General features: G+C 41.3%; 1 long non-coding RNA gene across 1 annotated transcript; it reads right to left on the bottom strand.

The window, feature by feature from the left end:
* Positions 1-836: 836 nt before the first annotated feature.
* Positions 837-20,350, bottom strand: LOC133757024 (uncharacterized). Its single transcript, XR_009865562.1, has 3 exons — positions 20,169-20,350; positions 17,784-17,864; positions 837-1,397 (listed from the first exon to the last, which is right to left on the bottom strand). It is a non-coding gene; the product is annotated as an uncharacterized LOC133757024 (long non-coding RNA).
* Positions 20,351-20,401: the final 51 nt, after the last annotated feature.

Genomic DNA, 20,401 nt, shown 5'->3' with positions numbered 1-20,401 from the left:
CCACATTTAATCATGCCCTCCCCACCCCCATTCCCCACCCCAGTTTCTTACCTGAAGATACAGATATTGGTGGCCAGAAATCAAGCAGATGCATAACAGAGCTCTAGCAGTTCTGGGTCGGCCAGTTACGAGGATACCAATTACCACAGAAGCATAGAGACATGGGCAAGAGGCATGGAGAGCCTGATAAGCTTCATTTTCCTAACATTTCATCCTTCAGGTTTCCTCACAATCTACGTGTACATTATCTTCTTGGAAGGTCCTTGTGAGAGGAGCACACATGGAGCATAGAACATTGCAGCTAAAGGCCACAACAATATAAGCTATAGCAACAAACTATAAAACACAGAATATCCCAACCCTGGTCTGGTTTTATTATACTGCTCCCAGGCTATCGCCTTCACATGAGTCCAGGTGTGATTCCACAGTAGGAAATTCCAGCTTTCCCACCAAGTCCAAGTCTGTTGCTGTGATCACCTTCCAGCCCAGTTGCAGAACTGATAGGTAACTCAGTGCATGCGCAACAGTCTGATTGGTTGGTTACCAACACAAACCTGTGTGCTGAGTCCACTAGGGTATTTGCAATTACCAGGCTAAGGGTGATAAGACAGAGAAGTTAATGGCACCAATGATGGCAAATCCCAACCACTGAGAAAGATACAAGCAAGGAATTTATCTTGAGATAACACTATAGCTAGAAAAGAAGTTACCTTGGCTTCTTATACCAGGCATTGCTGGCTTTCTGTATATCCCATTGCCACTGTCAGGTAGCATGTTCCCTTGGCTCAAGGGCTGTGGGAGCAGGAAACAACACTTTGTTATGTCTTCTGAAACCTGGTTTCAATGGAAGATCAGTTGCTTGTAACTGTAGTTGAAAGGGTGCTGCTGAGTAATGCAGCAAAGCCTCCATGGGATCCAGTGTTCCTGCCTGAGGCTGCTTATTCAATAACCATAACACAGTCCAGTCTCTTGATCCATCCCATCAGGAAGCCTGAGTTGAATTCCTTTCTGAGGTCTTGCTTCAATAAGTCACTATACTGTTCAATCATTGTGGCTTCGTGTGAATGGCACAAAGCATGTAATTTCCAGTAAATACCTATATACTTGGCTCAGTGCTGCACTCCAGAGCCTGTAAAATGGGTCCCACACTCACTTTAAATAACCTGTGGTTGCTCATACATGGAACACAGTCTCCAAGGTATGCAGGACTGTTCATTGGTCAGACTGCCTAATGGAAATGGCAAAGAGCAGTCCTATAGCAGTGTCCACACAAGTCACAGCATATCTGCACCCATCAGTTCAAGGCAAAGATGAAGTCATGAGCTCATGCCATCTTTCAACAGGCACTTTTCCCCCATCATGGTTTTGGTGGCCACTGATATTTGACTGTGGTGCTCCTGGGAACAAACAGGACAGATTTTACAGGCATCTAATACGTCCTGATAGATTGCAGAAAGGTTGCAGGCCTTCACTATGGCCCACAATGTACTTTGTCCTGTAGGTAGTAGCTTTCAATGTAACCATTCAGCAACATCATTTTCTGGGGCATTTTCCAACAAAAGTACCTTAGCAATGATGCCAGCCTCACCAATCCCAGGATATGTAAGAGACATGTGACCAATCCCATGATACATAGTGATTTTCTTCTGGGGTCCCATCTGTTTTATACCCAGCCAACAATAGGATACAATATGTGTACACAGTAACAGGAGTGGTGTCTGCTGCACTTTCAGTAGCCATTGTATGGTACACTGCAGAGAGCTGTTTTTACAATTAAGGAGTACAGAGTCTCTGCTCCTTTCCATAATTGGGACCAAAACTCAATTGGCTGCCTCAATCTTTCATGTAGCTGCCAAAAGCCCCAAACACTCCAGTAGTAAAAGGAACATCAAAATCATGCTGGCAGGCTGGATCAAAATATTAAGGGCCTGGGAGGCTTGCACATTCTGCTTAGCAGTTTTTAAGTCTGCTTGCTCTTGATCATCTCATTTCTACCTGATGCCTTTCTTTACCAATGAGTACAAGAGCTTCAGTTTTGGGCCAAATGTGGGATAAATATTCTCTAACATCCAAGCAGTCCTACAAATTCCTGTAATTGTTTTACAGTTGCTGGGGTGGGAAAAGCCTGAATCTTATCTATCACTGCCTCAGGGATGACCCTGGTCTGACAGGATCAAACAACTCATAAGAATTTGACAGAGTCCCAGTGCCTGTAGTTTGGACTTGTTGATCACCACATGATTTTAGATGGCTCAGCAAAGTAGGAATAGCTGTTTCCGAATCTGCAAGAGAGTAAAGTTATCATCACATCATTTATCTAATGAAACATCTGCATGGTTGTAGGTATAGGCCACTGTGCCAAGTCCACTGTTGCCAATCCAGGATAAAAGGTAGGGCAATGTAGATAGCCTTGTGCAAGAAAGGCGAAGGTCCATTTTCATCCATCCCAAGTGAAGGCAAACTGGTCTTGACTTTCAGGAAGTATTTCAATTGAAAAGAAAATATTAGCCAGATCTAAAACAAAATCAGTTCCAAGTTCATAACTGAGGTGTTTCATATCATTCACCAATGGAACTCCTGCATGCAGGGAGGAGTAACTTTATTAAGCTCTTGGTAATCTACCATCATCTATCATGTTCCATATGGTTTCTTCACAGGCCACACTGTTGAGTCAAACAGGCTATGTGCAGGCCTAATAATGTACACTTTCTCTAGTTCCCAGAAGATTCTGGTAATTTCTTCACAACTCCCTGGCCATTTGAAACCAGTTAACATAGAAACATATAAAGATATGGAAAAGAGGCATGGGAACCTAATAAGCCTCACTTTCCCAACACAGGAAAGCAAGATTTAGTCAAAGGCAAAGGGATAATATGCAGTCAAGACTGTGAGCAACCTCAAGAGACAGAACTACCTCCACCCAGGCTGGGGACACACTTTTTATAGAGTAGGGATGGTGCTCAGGGCAGAACCTGATTGAATATCCAAAGAAGGAAGGCAGGGCTGCAGTGCATATGGTGATATCCAAGAAGGTGTCACAGTGTCTGGTGCCTGATGAAAAGTGAGACTTGGCTGCATGATGAAGAAAGAGTGGGTATGCCAAGTCCTCAGCCATGTTGAATCGACCCGGAAGTTGATGGGATTTCAGTGATGTACATATGGCTTAGTGTTGGCAGTCCTCAGCTCCTTGTCCCTGACTGATTGCCTATAAATCCAGTCTGGAGAATAGGGTAAATGAATACTATCTTCCAACTTCAAACTAGGTAAGGGATACTGCAAAATGAGCGTGGGATAGCTCTGAAATGTTTTCTGTAAAGTTGGAATAAATAAAAACTAGTGTTGCACTGACCAAGTAAAACTTAAGTAGACTGGGGCCTGACTCTACTCTAGGAAATTTAGAAGCTAAGCTAGTAACTGATTGCTTGGTGGTAGAGCCAGGAGAGTGCTATTGTTTTAGAACTGGCCTTCATTCCTAACACCTATCAGGGCAAGGGATGTAAGCCAGGTAGAAGAGAGCTGGAGTGAGTCACCTTGGGTTCCATATTAGTCAAGTGCTCCAGGCTTCCAGAGAAACAAACCCAATAGGATATATGTAATTACATAAAAGGAGATTTACCATGGGAATTGGCTTATGTGATTATGGAGGCCAGGAAGTCCCATAGCATGCCATCAGCAAGCTGGAGAACTGAACAAGCTGGTCGTATGATTTGTTCTGAGTCTAAAGGCCCAAGAACTCAGGGAGCCAATACTGTAGCTCCCAGGCTGAAGCTGAAAGCTAGGGAGGTATGCGGGATAAAAGTGGGGAACTGGGGGCTGGTGATGTGGCACAGCAGGTTAAAGCCCTGTCCTGAAGCGCCAGCATTCCATATGGGTGCCAGTCCTAGTCCCGGCTGCTCCTCTTCTGATACAGCTCTCTACCGTGGCCTGGGAAAGCAGTAGAAGATGGCCCAAAGATTTGGGCCCCTGAACCCATGTGGGAGATCTGCAGGAAGCTCCTGGCTCCTGGCTTCGGATTGGTGCAACTCTGGAAATTGCAGCCAGCTGGAGAGTGAACCAGCAGATGGAAGACCTCTCTCTCTGTCTCTACCTCTCTCTGTAACTCTGTCTTACAAATAAATAAAATAAATCTTTAAAAAAAAGTGGGGAACTGGTTTAAGTCCTATAGTCCAAAAAGTCAAGAACTAGAAGTGCTGATATATGTGGCAGCAGAGGATATAAGTCTTGACTCAAGAAGAGAAAGCACTTTTTTTTGTTGTATACCATTTAGTTCTACCTTTTCCCTCTACAGACTGGATATGCCCATCCACATTGATGAAGTGGATCTTCTGTGCTCAGTCTACTGATTCAAATGTGAATTTGTTCTGAAAGCACCTTTATAGACACACTAAGAAATAAAGTTTTATCAGATATCTGACAATCCTTAGCTAACTTGAATTGACACATAAAATTAACCATCCTAGATTCTGACCAGTAAAGCTATCTGAAGGAATAAGGACTTCCCCAAAAAAGAAAAGAAGGAAAGATATATCTGCCAGTAAATTACAGCATTTGAAAGGCTCTAGCTGGGAACATTTATAGAGGTTTCAAAAGTTTCTCCTGGGCCAGGTATCTGGCCCAGCCATTAAGATACTGCTTAGGACACTCACATTCCATATGTGAGTTTAGGTTGGAGTTCAGTTCATATGCCTGAGTTCAGGTTTCAGCTCCATTCCCTATTCCAGTTTCTTGCCAATTCTCACCCTGGGAGGCTGTGATGGCTGAAGTACTTGGATCTCTGACAACTATATGGGAGACTCCGATTTAGTTACAGACATCTGTGGGACTAAAACAATGGATGGGAATTTCATTCTCTCTCTTTCTCTCTCTCTCTCCCTCTCTCCCTCCCTCCCTACCTCCCTCTTTCTCTCTCTCAAGTGGAAAGAAAAATAAAGCATCTCCCAAGAGAAACAGTCTGCTTTAATCATTTACCAGGATCATCCAGGGGCCTCTGACTTTAGACTTAGAGAGGAAAACAACTGGGCTTTGCAGCTAAGTAAAAAATTTCCTATAATTTTTCCTGACCTCTCAGTCTCTCACCTATTAAGGGATCTCTGTAACCTTAGAAATGACAGAGAACAGCAGAGTGGAAGAATGCAGTGATATGGAGAAAGGAGAGAGAAGGCCTAATCTACTAGCTCCATTTAGATTTTTAGCCTCAAGTAAGCTTAAGCTGGCAAATGGGAGAATTAATGCTATATCCAATTTTGAACTTCTATTATTACACAATACTGAATAAACTAATTGCAGCAATGTCTGTGACCTTACATGTTACATTTCCTAAAAGTGAACAGCAGGGTGGGGCATTGTGGTATAGCAAGTTAAACTGTACTTTGGGGCACCAATACCCCATTTCAGAGTGCCTCATTCGAGTCCTAGATACTCTAAACTTCTAATCCAGCTTCCTGCTAATGTACCTGTGATGTAGCAGGTGATGGTCCAAGTACTTGGGTTCTCGCCACCCACTGGGTAGTTCCTGACTCCTGACTTCATCCTGGCCTACCCCTTGCTGCTGCAGGCATTTGGAGAGTGGACCAGCTGGTGGAAGATCTCTTTCTGTTTCTGTCTCTCTCCCTCCTCTCTCACTCTGCTTTTGAATGAATGAATGAATGAATTTTTAAAGTGCCTTTAAAGAAAAAAAGTAAACAGTAACAACAAAGCCATAAATCCCACTAAAGTTTTTATCCATGAACAGGAAATTCTCAATAACTAAACCCACCCAATTTATTTTACCAAATAAAACTTTAAAAAAAGAATAGGAGAGAAAAATTGGTTTAATTTTGGATATGTCAAAAGCGCTGCTTGCTCAATAAACAGATATCATTTAAATTTTTAGTAAATAGTGTTTCTTAAAATGTTATCTTTAAACTTATAATTCCTGAGAAGTTGAATTGGTTCGATTAGATCAGAAGACAGATAAACAAATGAAGACAGAATTCCGGGACTGATGTCAGTTGTGGGCACCAGTAATTGACATCCATTTCAGGGGAAGGCAGTCTCATCACATAAACCTACTACTACTAGGACATAACTTTCTATTCCCAGAGACTCTCACAGAACGTTAAACTATTTCTGCTTTCATGAAAGGAAACACTATAGTTAGTGTTGCACACAATAAAAATTTTGCTTAATTTTGATTTGCTTATATATGATTTTATAATTTCTTGTTGCATCTTTGTGAAAGTTTAAAAGGATAAATTCCCTCAAATAGTATACATGTTAGCATTTATTTGTAAAAATTCACTTTAGATATAACCAGATAGGTACAAAATTTATAAATCTGAGACTTTATGTTCAGATTTACAATTTCTCTCTTTGTCCATTAATTATACTCAGATTTTAAACCATGAAAGGAGATACTAGTGAAATCAACATCACATTCTTAAAGATGAATTCATTTTATTTTATTTTATTTATTTTTTAAAAGATTTATTTATTTGAAAGACAGAGTTACAGAGAGAGGTAGAGACAGAGAGAGAGGTCTCCCATCCACTGATTCACTCCCCAGATGGCTGCAACGGCCAGAGCTGTGCTGATCCGAAGCCAGAAGCCAGGATCTTCTTCTGGGTCTCCCATGCGGGTGCAGGGGCCCAAGGACTTGGGCCATCTTCCACTGCTTTCCCAGGCCATAACAGAGAGCTGTATCAGAAGAGGAGCAGCCGGGACTAGAACTGGCACCCGTATGGGATGCCGGCACTTCAGGCCAGGGCTTTAATGCACTACGTCACAGCATTGGCCCCAAGATGAATTCATTTTAACACAGTATTGAATGTACGTTTTCAGTACTAATATACTAAAATTAATAATATATTGGCATTTTTCTATCTCCTGCATAATAACAAAATAAATACAAAGTAACAAACAGTGTTCTTCCTTCTGGTCTAAAAATACTAGAATGCTAAAGGAAAAAATCATTTGTCATCAGTCCAGAGTTTGTCCTTTTTAATGAAATTCCACATCTTGCCAAAAGATGGGGCTCTTGCATCCAGCACAGAAACAGAAAGTAATTAAAAAATGATAATATTTATTTTATGACCCTGAAAAACTATGTCCACTACAACTGGCAAGAAGATTCCACTTCAGAGGGTGGGCCAAGTAGCCCTGAGATGTTCTCTTTCAGCTGGCTGGTAACCTCTCTGAGATTCAATTTCCTTATCTGTGAAATCTAAGTTACAACTAAAGGACTGTCACAGAGTTCCAGGAAGAAGCACCTAGCAAAATGTGTGGCAAAGAGCAGGTAGGTATGCAGTTAGTTAGCAGTTTTCTGAAAGCCACACAGTGTCTTGTCTGCTGGTTATTCAGCTGACTCATTGTGGGTGCTCACTTTTTATCAATTGAATGAGTGGAATGAATGAACCTTCAAATCATCCATCAGTGTTATCTCAATATAGCTTTTACTATGAGCCTCTGGAGCCTATGAAATCAGAATCCTAGCCCCCCATAACTCTATAATAGCTACTTCTCTGAGATGCAGCTTGATCAATTTCAACTGCCCCTGTCCCACTTGAGCTACTATCATGGGGTTTCAGTCTTCAGCCTGTTTCATCACCTTAAGTTCTGTGTCTTAATAAAAACAAACAAACAAAAAAAATAGTAACTCATTTCTAGACTTGGAAGTTCACTAAACCTATCAAAATAGTAACTGAAAATCATTTTACTCAGATAATGAACATGAATGATAAGGAACACTTTAACTTTTAGATCTTTTAATTTCATTTTTTTAAATTTTTTTAAAGATTTTTATTTATTTGACAAGTAGAGTTACAGACAGTGAGAGAGACAGAGAGAAAGTTCTTTCTGATGGTTCACTCCCCAAATGGCTGCTCCAACTGGAGCTATGCCGATCCCAAGCCAGGAGCCAGGCGCTTCCCCCTGGTCTCCCATGCGGGTGCAGGGGCCCAAGCACTTGGGTCATCCTACACTGCCTTCCAGGGCCACAGCAGAGAGCTGGACTGGAAGAGGAGCAACTGGGACTAGAACCTGGCGCCCATATGGGATGCTGGCATTGCAGGCGGAGTATTAAACTAGTGTGCCACCGCGCCAGCCCCTTAATTTCATTTTCATTATAATGGTAACAGTCCCAAAGTGATGATTCCTCGACACATTTTTGTTAGCAAAGGAATTTCAAAATTTAGAGTAATTTTTTTTTTTTTGACAGGCAGAGTAGACAGTGAGAGAGAGAGACAGAGAGAAAGGTCTTTGCTGTTGGTTCACCCTCCAATGGCCGCAGTGGCTAGTGCACTGCAGCTGGCGCACCACGCTGATCCAAAGGCAGGAGCCAGGTGCTTCTCCTGGTCTCCCATGCGGGTGCAGGGCCCAAGCACTTGGGCCATCCTCCACTGCACTCCCGGGCCACAGCAGAGAGCTGGACTGGAAGAGGGGCAACTGGGACAGAATCTGGCGCCCTGACCAGGACTAGAACCTCGTGTGCTGGTGCTGCAGGCAGAGGATTACCCTATTGAGCTGTGGTGCTGGCTGAGACAATTTTTAAAAAAAGATTTATTTTATTTTATTTGAAAGTCAGAGTTAGAGAGGGAGGAACAGAGAGAGAGCAAGATAGAGAGACAGAGGCAGAGAGTATTTATAATCCACTGGTTCACTTCCCAAATGGCCACAATGGCCATGACAGTGCCAGGCCAAAGCCAGGAGTCAAGAGCTGCATCCTGTTCTTCTACTTGGGTGTAGGGGCCCATGAATTGGGCTATCTTCAGTTGCTATAACAGGTGCATTAACAGGGAGCCGAATTGGAAGTGAAGCAGCTGAGACTCAAAACAGCACCTGTATGGGATGCTGGCTTTGTATTAGGTAGCTTAACCTGCTGAACCACAATTAATAGCAGGATTTGGAAGCAATAAATACTCCAGAAGAGAAATGAACAGAGGGAGTGTGATAAAGAATTTGGATTTGTTCAAAGAAAAAGCCTAGGTTTTGCCCTACACTTTCAGGATTTTCTCTTTGCCTGGGGCTCTTGGGTCAAACTGAATACTCTAAGAATATGATTTAAGATGGGGACTAGCTATACCCTACAGTCTTAGGCTGGAGATTTGCCAATTAAATCAACAAAGTGACTTAGCATATGAGGTTTGAATCACACAATATTTGTGGTCTTGGAGTATGAGATTAATAAAGCGAATAACTGATCAATTCAAACAACAAATCCCGCTAAAAACCTCTGGACACCGAGCTCAGGTGAACCTTTTATATTTTTGTACACGCTTGTAGATGCTGGAACACTAACATCCTGTCTCCATGATTAGAAGACAACTAAAACTCCAGATCTGAAAGCCTCCTAAACTCTGCTCTGTATGTGTCTTCCTTTGGCTGATCTGATTCTGTATCCCTTCCCTTTAATATACCATTATCCAAGAGTTTCAGGGAATTCTGTGAGTCTTTATAGCAAATTATCAAACTGGGGGTGGTTTTGAGACCCTCTCAAACTTGTGGTTGGTGTCAGAAATGAGAATGAAGACTGTGCTTCTAACTTTTGTTGTCAATATGTTGTGCCAACCTGTAATTTAATGGTGCAGGATGGAAATTATTCTTACTTTGCACAGCTTGACTTTGAAGTTTAAAGATCAATGATCTCTAATGACTATTATTATGTAACAAAAAACCCCCTTTTCTATAGTTTTATTGGGTTCTCCCACAAGACTTTTAAAATAGAGGGTGAAAAATCTCTCTTGCAAGAATCAACAAGTCTCACAAACCAAGCTAGAGTGGCAACAACATGTAAAAAAAAATGAGTGGTGTACTATATGATTTACTTTAATAAAAGCACAAGAAGTTCAAAGCCAGGAGTACAAATCTATGTTTATGGACTCAGAATATTGGCTATTGTCAGGTATCTGGGATGGGATGAGGATTTGGGTGATGACTAGGAAGAACTATAAAGGGATATTATGGAGCACTGGCAATGTTCTAAATACTGATTTGCATGTTGCTTCTATGAAGTGCTATATGGCACTGTTCATTTGGGATTTCTACACTTTGATAAACCACAGTTTTTTTAAAAAAAAAAGTAAATCCTTGGTCATATAAGAAAGGAAACACTCAGTATTAAAAAGGAAATTGGGGGGGGGGGGGAGCCAAGATGGCGGATAGTGAGGACGTGCACCGATAGTCTGGGAAAATATAGTTTCATAAAAGTGGAATTACTGTAGCCTCAGGAAAAGACTCAAGAAAAAAACTGCAGAGGAAACACTTCCGGACCTAGTGGATGTGACACAGAGGACCTACAGGGAGCCCACCGCGTGGAAGCCCAGCTGCGGGAGCCGAGCCACAGAATCTCGCCAGCGTGGGAACGGGAGGTGTTTAAATTTTAACTGAAAAGTGATCCCTGTTAAATTTAAGAGTGGAAAAAGAGAGGGAGGAGATGTACAATTTGGGACATGCTCAATCAGACTTGCCCCAAATGGTGGAGTTAGAAATGTGCCAGGGGATTCCAATACAATCCCATCAAGGTGGCATGTACCAATGCCATCTCACTAGTCCAAGTGATCAATTTCAGTTCACAATTGATGGCTCTGATAGGTCTAAGAGTCAAAGGGATCACACAAACAAGACAAGTGTCTGCTAATACTAACTGATAGAATCAAAAAGGGAGAGAAGGATCCAACATGGGAAACGGGATACACAGCAGACTCATAGAATGGCAGATGTCCTAAATAACACTCTGGCCTCAGAATCAGCCCTTAAGGCATTCGGATCTGGCTGAAGAGCCCATGAGAGTATTGTAGGCATGGAAAGCCAACATACCATGGAAAAGAAAAAAAAGAAGAAGACCTAAATGAAAGATCTCTGTTAGTGAGATCCCAGTGAAAAGAACGGGGCCATCAAAGAAGGAGGTACCTTTCTCTGAAGGGAGGAGAGAACTTCCACTTTGACTATGACCCTATTGGAATAAGATCAGTCAGTGAACTCTAAAGGCTTCCATAGCCCTGGCAACTCATGACTAGAGCCTAGGGAGATTACTGACGCCATAAACAAGAGTGTCAAATTGTTAAGTCAGCAACAGGAGTCACTGTGTACTTACATCCCATGTGGGATCTGTCCTTAATATGTTGTCTAATGTGCAGTGATGCTATAACTAGTACTGAAACAGTATTTTTACACTTTGTGTTTCTGTGTGGGTACAAACTGATGAGATCTTTACTAATTATATACTGAATTGATCTCCTGTATATAAAGATAATTGGAAAAGAAAAAAAAAAAAAACCTGGTGTTAAATTGGAAATGGCATAGAAAATTAATTAATTTTTTTTTTTTTTGGACAGGCAGAGTGGATAGTGAGAGAGAAAGAGACAGAGAGAAAGGTCTTCCTTTTTGCCGTTGGTTCACCCTCCAATGGCCACCGCAGCTGGTGCATCTCGTTGATCCGAAGCCAGGAGCCAGGTGCTTCTCCTGGTCTCCCATGCGGGTGCAGGGCCCAAGGACTTGGGCCATCCTCCACTGCCTTCCCGGGCCATAGCAGAGAGCTGGCCTGGAAGAGGGGCAACCGGGACTAGAACCCAGTGTGCCGGCGCCGCAAGGTGGAGGATTAGCCTGTTAAGCCACAGCGTCGGCAATTAATTAATTTTTAAAAAATATTATGTAGATCTCTGTCTTTAATGTGCTGTACACTGTTATTTAATGCTATAACTAGTACTCCAACAGTATTTTTTTTCACTTTGTGTTGCTATATGGGGGCAAACTGTTGAAATCTTTACCTAATATATACTAAACTGATCTTCTGTATATAAAGAGAATTGAAAATGAATCTTGATGTGAATGGAAGGGGAGAGGGAGCGGGAAAGGGGAGGGTTGTGGGTGGGAGGGAAGTTTTGGGAGGGGGGAAGCCATTGTAACCCATAAGCTGTACTTTGGAAAGTTATATTCATTAAATAAAAGTTTAATAAATGAAAAAAAAAGAAAAAAAAGAAATCGATATTTTATCATGAATTTTAAAAAAAAAGGAAATTAGGGGTAGGCAATATTGTATAGTGTATTGAATGCCACTTGGGACACCTGCATCCCGTGTAAAAGTGCCAATTCATGTTCAGGTTACTTTGCTTCTGATTCAGCTCCCTGCTAATATGCCTGGAAAGCAGCAGGTAACTACTCAAGTACCTGAGTCCCTACCACCCAGGTAGGAGATCCAGGTTCCAAGCTTCTCCTTGGCCTAGCCCCTGCTGTTGCAGTCATCTGGGGAATGAACCCGTAGATGGTCTTTCTCTGTCTCTCCCTCTCTGTCACTCTGCCTTTCAAATAAATCAGTAAATCTTAAAAACACCAAATATCCACAAATTTTACTTTAAAAAAAGAAAATTACATTTATTTAACACTTACTTAATGTCTACTACGTGTCAGGCATTATGGTAGAACTTGTGGATATAACTTTAAAGCAAAAACCCAGAAATGAAGCAGCAACAACTAGAAATTTTAAATTCAACATACATTTATTCTCTAAAATCAATCCTACAAATAAAGTTTTCATTATTTTGCAAGGAAAGCTTTTATAAATAAATTCTATCTACTCAATTCAATTTTCATTTTTCCCACAAAGGTTTTATATCTCTTGTAGCCTACAGTGAGCTATCTTTAATTTGTACTCATAAAAAAGTATTGTGGCCAGTGCCGCGGCTCACTTGGCTAATCCTCTGCCTGTGGCGCTGGTTCCCCGGGTTATAGTCCCGGTTGGGGTGCCGGGTTCTAGCGCCTGTCCAAAAAAAAAAGTACCACATACTCAGGATTTAATTGTTCTTGAATAATATTATGGGTTAAATTTGTCTCATACCCAAACCCTAAGTTATTCTGAGTTCCTTGAGAATAGTGATCATACCATATTTTTCTTTGAAATATTTTACAATTCTTTGTGAAGTATGTGTTTTATGATATATACATAATTAGTTGTGGGTACAGTGAATGAATGCTTCACTTGACCATATTAAATACACTTATGAATGGTTTAAACTTCAGGAAAATTAAAACTTAAAGTAATTAACATCCAGCATTTTAGATTGCCATTTTCTACTAGATCACTTTTCATGTGCTTGAAAGAGATAAAAGTTATTATTGACATTTTGTTCTGTTCCCTTAGACTCAGTTCTCATGAAAAACTACACTTATCTGCTTTACATTTGCTTTAATTGAGAAAGAGAAGCATTCTGGATTAAACATTTTTCTGTAAGTGTATCTTTTGCAGTAGTAGAATTCCTGTTATTTAAACTGAGTGCTATATATATAGCTGCTTAAAATAAAGACTACATTTCCCAATTTCCCTTGTAATTAGATGTAGCCATGGGACTAAAGTCTGACAAATGTGTGATAAGTATACTTTCAATTCATGTTCTCAAACATATTTTTTCCTTTCTTCTTTTTTAGACTGCTACTAGGAATATAGTCATGGCCCTAAGTCATCTTAGCTTACTAGATGAGGACAACACCCTAGAAATGGCAGACTAGACAGAGTAGGAGCCTATGCCCATGAATAACTAAACAGAGAAGCAACTACACCATTTCAGGATTATCTATCAATAGGACTGCTATCCAATCTTCTATGTCCTTAAAAAAAAACTCATACTTTTCATGTTTTTTTTTAAAAAATGTCTTTCTCTTCTACCAGTTGCATGTTTTTATATATATATATATATATATATATATATTTTTTTTTTTTTAAAACAGGCAGAGTTAGACAGTGAGAGAGAGACAGAGAGAAAGGTCTTCCTTCTGTTGGTTCACCCCCCAAATGGCCACTATGGCCGGCGATGCACCAATCCGAAGCCAGGAGCCAGGTGCTTCCTTCTGATCTCCCATGCGGGTGCAGGGCCCAAGCACTTGGGCCATCCTCCACTGCATTCCTGGGCCACAGCATAGTGCTGGACTGGAAGAGGAGCAACTGGGACAGAATCTAGCACTCCGACTGGGACTAGAACCCGGGGTGCTGGCGCCGCAGGTGGGAGATTAGCCTAGTGAGCTACGGCGCCAGCACATGTTATATCTTTTGAACTGACTTTTCATGACTCTTTTCTTTACTATCTATGTTTCAGGTGTTGCTTTTTTATATTTTTATTTATTTATTTTATTATTTATTTGACAGATAGAGTTAGACAGTGAGAGAGACAGAGAGAAAGGTCTTCCTTTTTCTGTTGGTTCACCCCTCAAACGGCCGCTACAGCCGGCCCACTGTGGCCGATCCGAAGCTAGGAGCCAGGTGCTTCCTCCTGGTCTCCCATATGGGTGCAGGGACCCAAGCACTTGGGCCATCCTCCACTGTCTTCCTGGGCCACAGCAGAGAGCTGGACCAGAAGAGGAGCAACTGGGACTAGAACCTGGCACCCATATGGGATGTCAGTGCCACAGGCGGAGGATTAACCAAGTGAGCCATGGTCGGCCCCTCAGGTGTTATTTTAAAAGATTTCTTTGATTTAATCTCTAGTATTACTAACAACGTTTTTGTTGTTGTTGTTGTTGTTGTTAAATTTAGGTAAATGGGGCTGGTGCTGTGGCATAAGAGGTAAAGCCACCACCTGCAGTGCCAGCATCCCATATGGATGCTGGATCAAGTCCCCGCTGCTCCACTTCCAATCCAGCTCTCTGCTATGGCCTGGGAAAGCAGTGGAAGATGGCCCAAATGGGAGACCTGGAGGAAGCTCCTGGCTCCTGGCTTCAGATCAGCACAGCTCCAACCATTGTGGCCAATTGGGGAATGAACCAGAGGATGGAAGACCTCCCCCTCTCTCTCTGCCTCTCCTTCTCTCTCTCTTTGTAATCTGACTTTCAAATAAAATAAATAAATCTTTAAAAAAATTTAGGGAATCATATTATTAATATTTAAGAGATACTGTTTATTCTATGGTTTCTCTTTTTTCAGAGTACCTTATTTGCATCTTAAAGATGTAATATATTCTGAATATCAGAGAATATTAATTGAAATACTTTTTAAAATGTTTTATTTTACAAATATTTACTTTCTGTAGAGTTATTCTTTGCCTTTCACTTTCATGATTTTTCTGATTGGCTTGTTAATTATAAATACATATGTATTTTTAAAAATTCTTAGTTGGTACTTTTACTTTGCTTTTAGTAAATAGGATATCTGCCATTTCTCTCTCCCATGTAGGAAATGTGAATAAGTGGCTGGATTGAGTACGAGGCCAGGAATACCAAACATCAGGTTTTACTTTAGGATGAGTAAACAAGTAGCTGGCTCTCAGGATGCCAGAATGATCCCTGAATGCCAGAATGAGACTGGCTTTACTGTATTGTCAGAAAAGCTTTCACTTTCTCTGTACTATTTACTAAAGTAATTCAGAGGTTTTAGGGGTCTTTGGGGGTTTTGTCTGGAGAGAGATGTGTTTGCCTGCTTGTTGTCTTGAATAGTAACCCAAGAAAAACTCTCTATATAAAAAGCCTATATTTTGTCATCTAAATAAAACATATTGCAGAATGCTTCCTAGCTGATTGTTTCCTGGTCATATGACCACCTCTACAAAGTCCTTATCCAAAGAGAAATAGAGTTGCTTCCAGGGTAATGGGAGAAGTTCACTTTTCTTGAGTTGTTTGGTATTCAAAGAAAATCATCTTAATTAATTAATTAAGGAAGGAGGGGGACAGAAATGGTGCTGTGTAGCCATGACAATAATATCTGCCATGGTAGTGATCTAACTTTCCTACCTTCCCAACATCAGGTACCAAAAAAAGTTAACTAGAATTAAGTCTATTTAGAAGTAAGTCTATTATTAATCAGCATTCCTCAGGGTTAAGCATCAACTCTAGTAAGAAACTGTACTGGGGTCCAGCAAAGATAGAATTTTAAGTCTTAATTTTGCAAGATGGGGCAAGGGTGGGTGGGGTACAACTATCAGAGAATAGATAAAACCCAAAAGATCTAGAAACTGAGGCTGTAGGATACTGGTGAAATGAGTAGATCTAAAGGACAAAAATACTGAAGGAGATATCAAGAGACTGATGAGCTGAAAATGATCTGGATCTTGGCAGCCCTTCCTAACAACCCATAAAATGACCAGCTTTAGAATGAAAGGCTAAGTTACTAAGGCTAACGGAATTTAGAGATGAAAACAGCCTACAGCATGGATGACTTTGTTGAGCCACTGAAATTTAGTTAGAAATACTTCTACCTTGAGATTTTCTGTTTTTGAGACTGTTTAGATAATTAAGGTACTCTTTCCAAAATGATCTTGTTACACACACACACACATATAATTTCACATAAATGAGTTCACTGTATATACACATTGGTTTGCAAACTATTTCATTCAACTGCATGTCTTAGATATAGTTCCATATCAAGCAATAGAGAATTACATACTCTCAAACTATCTATAAAGTATAGATGCTACCCAATTCACCATAAGGTCATATCTCGATACACTCATTCTTTTTTTTTTTTAATTTTTTTTAATTTTTAAAAATTTTTTCTTTTTTTTTTTTCTTTTATTTTTTTGACAGGCAGAGTTAGACAGTGAGAGATAGAGAGAAAGGTCTTCCTTTTTCCGTTGGTTCACCCCCAAGTGGCCGCCACGACCAGTGCGTTTTAGCCAGTGCACTGCACTGATCCAAAGCCAGGAGCCAGGTGCTTCCTCCTGGTCTCCCATGCGGGTGCAGGGCCCAAGCACTTGGGCCATCCTCCACTGCCTTCCCGGGCCACAGCAGAGAGCTGGACTGGAAGAGGAGCAACTGGGACAGAATCCGGCGCCCCAATCGGGACTAGAACCTGGGACGTTGGCGCTGCAGGCAAAGGATTAGCCAAGTGAGCCGCGGCACTGGCTGATACACCCACTCTAAGCTGAAGATATCCAAAGTCAAAAATGCAATCAGTAAACCTTAACTTATGCAATATTATAACTTAGCAACACAAAACACCATAGAGGATTGGTGTGTTTACCCCTGTGATCATGTGGCTGATTAGGAACTGCAGCTCACAGCCACCATCCAGCATTTTGAGAACATATACTACATATCGTTATCTTAGGAAAGGTCCAAAATTTAAAATATGATTTCTACTAAATTTGTCTGCAGTTGCTCCACTGAAAAAATTCTAAGTCAAATCCTTGTAAGTTTGGAACCATCTGTTTTCCACTTTAGAGATGTGCTATAATTTATTTATGCCAATTCCCTGGTGAACTTTTTAAAATGTCTTTTAGTACAATGTTTTAATTGGTTTTCCAGCCATTCATTAATTTCAACCCACCTTACCAAATATGGCCAAGATAATCTTACAAATCCATTATGGAAGTGCCAAATACTAATTCTCTACATTTTTTAATTCTTTAAATGAAAAATTGAGTCTTGTTATAGACTAACAAATATTAACTTTGTCATTATTGTCCATTAAGAATTTTTCATTTGGGGCCAGCTTTGTGGCACACTGGGATAAGCTGCTGCCTATGATGCTGGCATTATCACATTGCCATTTTGAGCTCTGGCTGCTCCATTTCTAAACCAGCACCCTGCTAAGTTGCCTGGGAAAGCAGCAGCAGGTGGTCCAAATATGCGGGACACAGTCACCCATTTGGGAGGCCCAGATGGAATTCCAGGCTCCTGGGTTTGGCCCAGCTCTGGTTGCTGTGGCCATTTGGGGAGTGAACTAGTGAACATAAGACCCATTTCTCTTTCTGTCTTTCCCATTGTCATTTTGCCTTTCAAATTTTTTTTTTCTTTTTTAAAGAATTTGCCGTTATAGACAAAGAAGTTACTCACTATCATCAAATGTTTCTATAGTCTGTTTCCTTGCTTTGCTCATGACTTACTTTCTAGAAAGTCTTCCTCTTCATTAGGAGTCAACTTCATTAGACAATCTTTCCTTCAACGTTTGGGAAGCGCATCTTTGACTGCAAAGAGGACAAAGATATTTTGTTAGATTCAATGAAATGTACATCCTTCTAGGCCAGGACTGTCTAATAGAAATATGCAATTTTCCCATATAACTTAAATTTCCTAGTAGTTACCTTAAAAATGAAAAACAGGTGAAATTTATATTTATATGTTTCATATTTTAATATACTTTAAATTAACATATTGCTAAATATTACTTCAATCTGTGACCAATGTTAGAGTTAAGAGATTTTATATTTCTTTTTCCACTATCTATTTGAAATCTGGCATACATTTTACACTGTTTGCTTGTTTCAACTTGGAAAAGCCACATTTCAAACAACGACATGGCTAGTGTCTACTAGTCAGGGAAGATCTAAATAGTCTATTTTCAATTTCTTTCTTCTCCATTAAGCATCTGGAACTGTAATGAAGATAATCTGTCATGTGAATTCATGACAATTACTGTTAGTTTCTCATCACCATGTGGCCTTGCATTATTTATTTTTGATGTGTTTGTCTCATCAGCTAACTTGCAAATCTTAAACACCAAACCTATAGTCTCACTCCTTGAATCTCAGGGTTAAAAACTTTATTTACTTATTTTTAAACTTTTTAGATTTTATTTATTTATTTTAAATATTTATTTAAAAGGCAGAGTTACAGAGAGGCAGAGGGAGAGAGAGGTCTTCCATCCACTGGTTCACTCCCCAAACAGCCACAATGGCTGGAGCTGCATTGACCCAAAGTCAGGAGTCATGAGCTTCTTTCTGGGTCTCCCATGCAGGTGCAGGAACCCAAGAACTTGGGCCATCTTCCACTGCCTTCCCAGACCATAGCAGAGAGCTGGATAGGACATAGAGCAGCCAGGACTTGAACTGGTGCCCATATGGGATGCTGGTACTGCAGGTGGCAGCTTTACCTGCTGTGCCACAGCACTAGCCTCATAGATTTTTATTTTATTTGAAAGGAAGAGTGACAGAGAGAGAGAGAGAGAGAGAGAGAGAGAGAGCGCTTCCATCCACTGGTTGGATGTGGTTCACACCACAAATGGCCACAACAGCCAGGGCAGGATAAGGTTAAAGCCAGGTGCTAGGGTCTTCTTCCAGGTTTCTCACATGGGTGCAGGGGCCCAAGCACTTGAGCCATCTTATAATACAGAGAGCTGTATCAGAAGTGTAGTAGCCGGGACTCAAACAGAGGGGATACTGGCACTGCAGGCAGTGTCTTTTCCTACTACATCACAACACCTGGACCTAGAAACAACTTTCATAATTAATTAAGTCTCTTCTTGATATGTAGCTCCCCTGCACTCAAGTACCTACTAAGTGAGCATTCAGAATGTGTTTGAAGCTAACTCCACAGGTTGAGGTATTCCCACGTTCAGACAGACAACTTCTTGACAACTTCTTTGGTTAGCACTAGAAGGGGATCTTCCTTTTCAGGATATGGAATCTGTTTCCTTGAAGTTTCCATCACATGAGATAAATCTACATCACATGATGGATGTTTATACTTGGTCATACACACATAGTCCAGAAACTTTATTTCCTCTAGCCGAATTCTCCTGTTTCATCAAGCTTCCTTCATTTATCATGCTTTTGAGTTCTTCTTTTTTTTAAATTTATTTTGACAGGCAGAGTGGATAGTGAGAGAGAGAGACAGAGAGAAAGGTCTTCCTTTTTGCCATTGGTTCACCCTCCAATGGCCGCTGCGGCCTGCGCATCGCGCTGATCCGAAGCCAGGAGCCAGATGCTTCCCCTGGTCTCCCATGCGGGTGCAGGGCCCAAGGACTTGGGCCATCCTCCACTGCACTCCCGAGCCATAGCAGAGAGCTGGCCTGGAAGAGGGGCAACCAGGATAGAATCCGGCGCCCCGACCGGGACTAGAACCCGGTGTGCCTGTTAAGCCACGGCGCCGGCCCTTGAGTTCTTCTCATCATTTTGCTTTTCTCTGCAATAATTTCAACTTGACTGAGTTATTTTTAAAGAGCTCCACCTAGAACACAGCACTTCAGAGTGGCTGGCCAGTGAAGGGTTTAACTAACTATACTGTAGTACGTGTCTGGCACAATTACCTTGTGAGGAAGTTGGGATGGGAGAGAAAAATAGCTACAACATAGTATTAACTCATACATCCCTAGGCTTTCATCTCTAACTCCACACACACAGACACCCCACACACTTCCACGAGTTAATTTGAAAATCCTCCAAAATGTTTTGTCAACTGAGCTAAGATAACCTTCAGGCCTTTTGCTTTCCCTGAGGGTCCTCCAAGGTAAGGACCAGCTGGCAGGGCTAACTTGAGAACTAAGCAACTACCTTGCCTTGCCTCACAGGTCCAGGTGGTGGTGGGGTACTCTTGCTGAGGAAGACGGCCTTCACCGGGTTCTTCAGCTACACTCTTTGACACTGTTTCTCCCACGTACTCATCCAACAAGGTAGGGCGGAAGACAAGGCAGAGTGAAGTATTTGCGAGGAAAGACGCACGGGTAGCTCGCCAGGGGGACACCACGCCAGAGCACTCTGCGCGCCTCCTCCCGCGCGCTCCCGGG

This window comes from Lepus europaeus, chromosome 3, assembly GCF_033115175.1.
Source record: "Lepus europaeus isolate LE1 chromosome 3, mLepTim1.pri, whole genome shotgun sequence".
NCBI lineage: Eukaryota > Metazoa > Chordata > Mammalia > Lagomorpha > Leporidae > Lepus > Lepus europaeus.
This window is presented reverse-complemented; position numbering and strand designations above follow the sequence as displayed.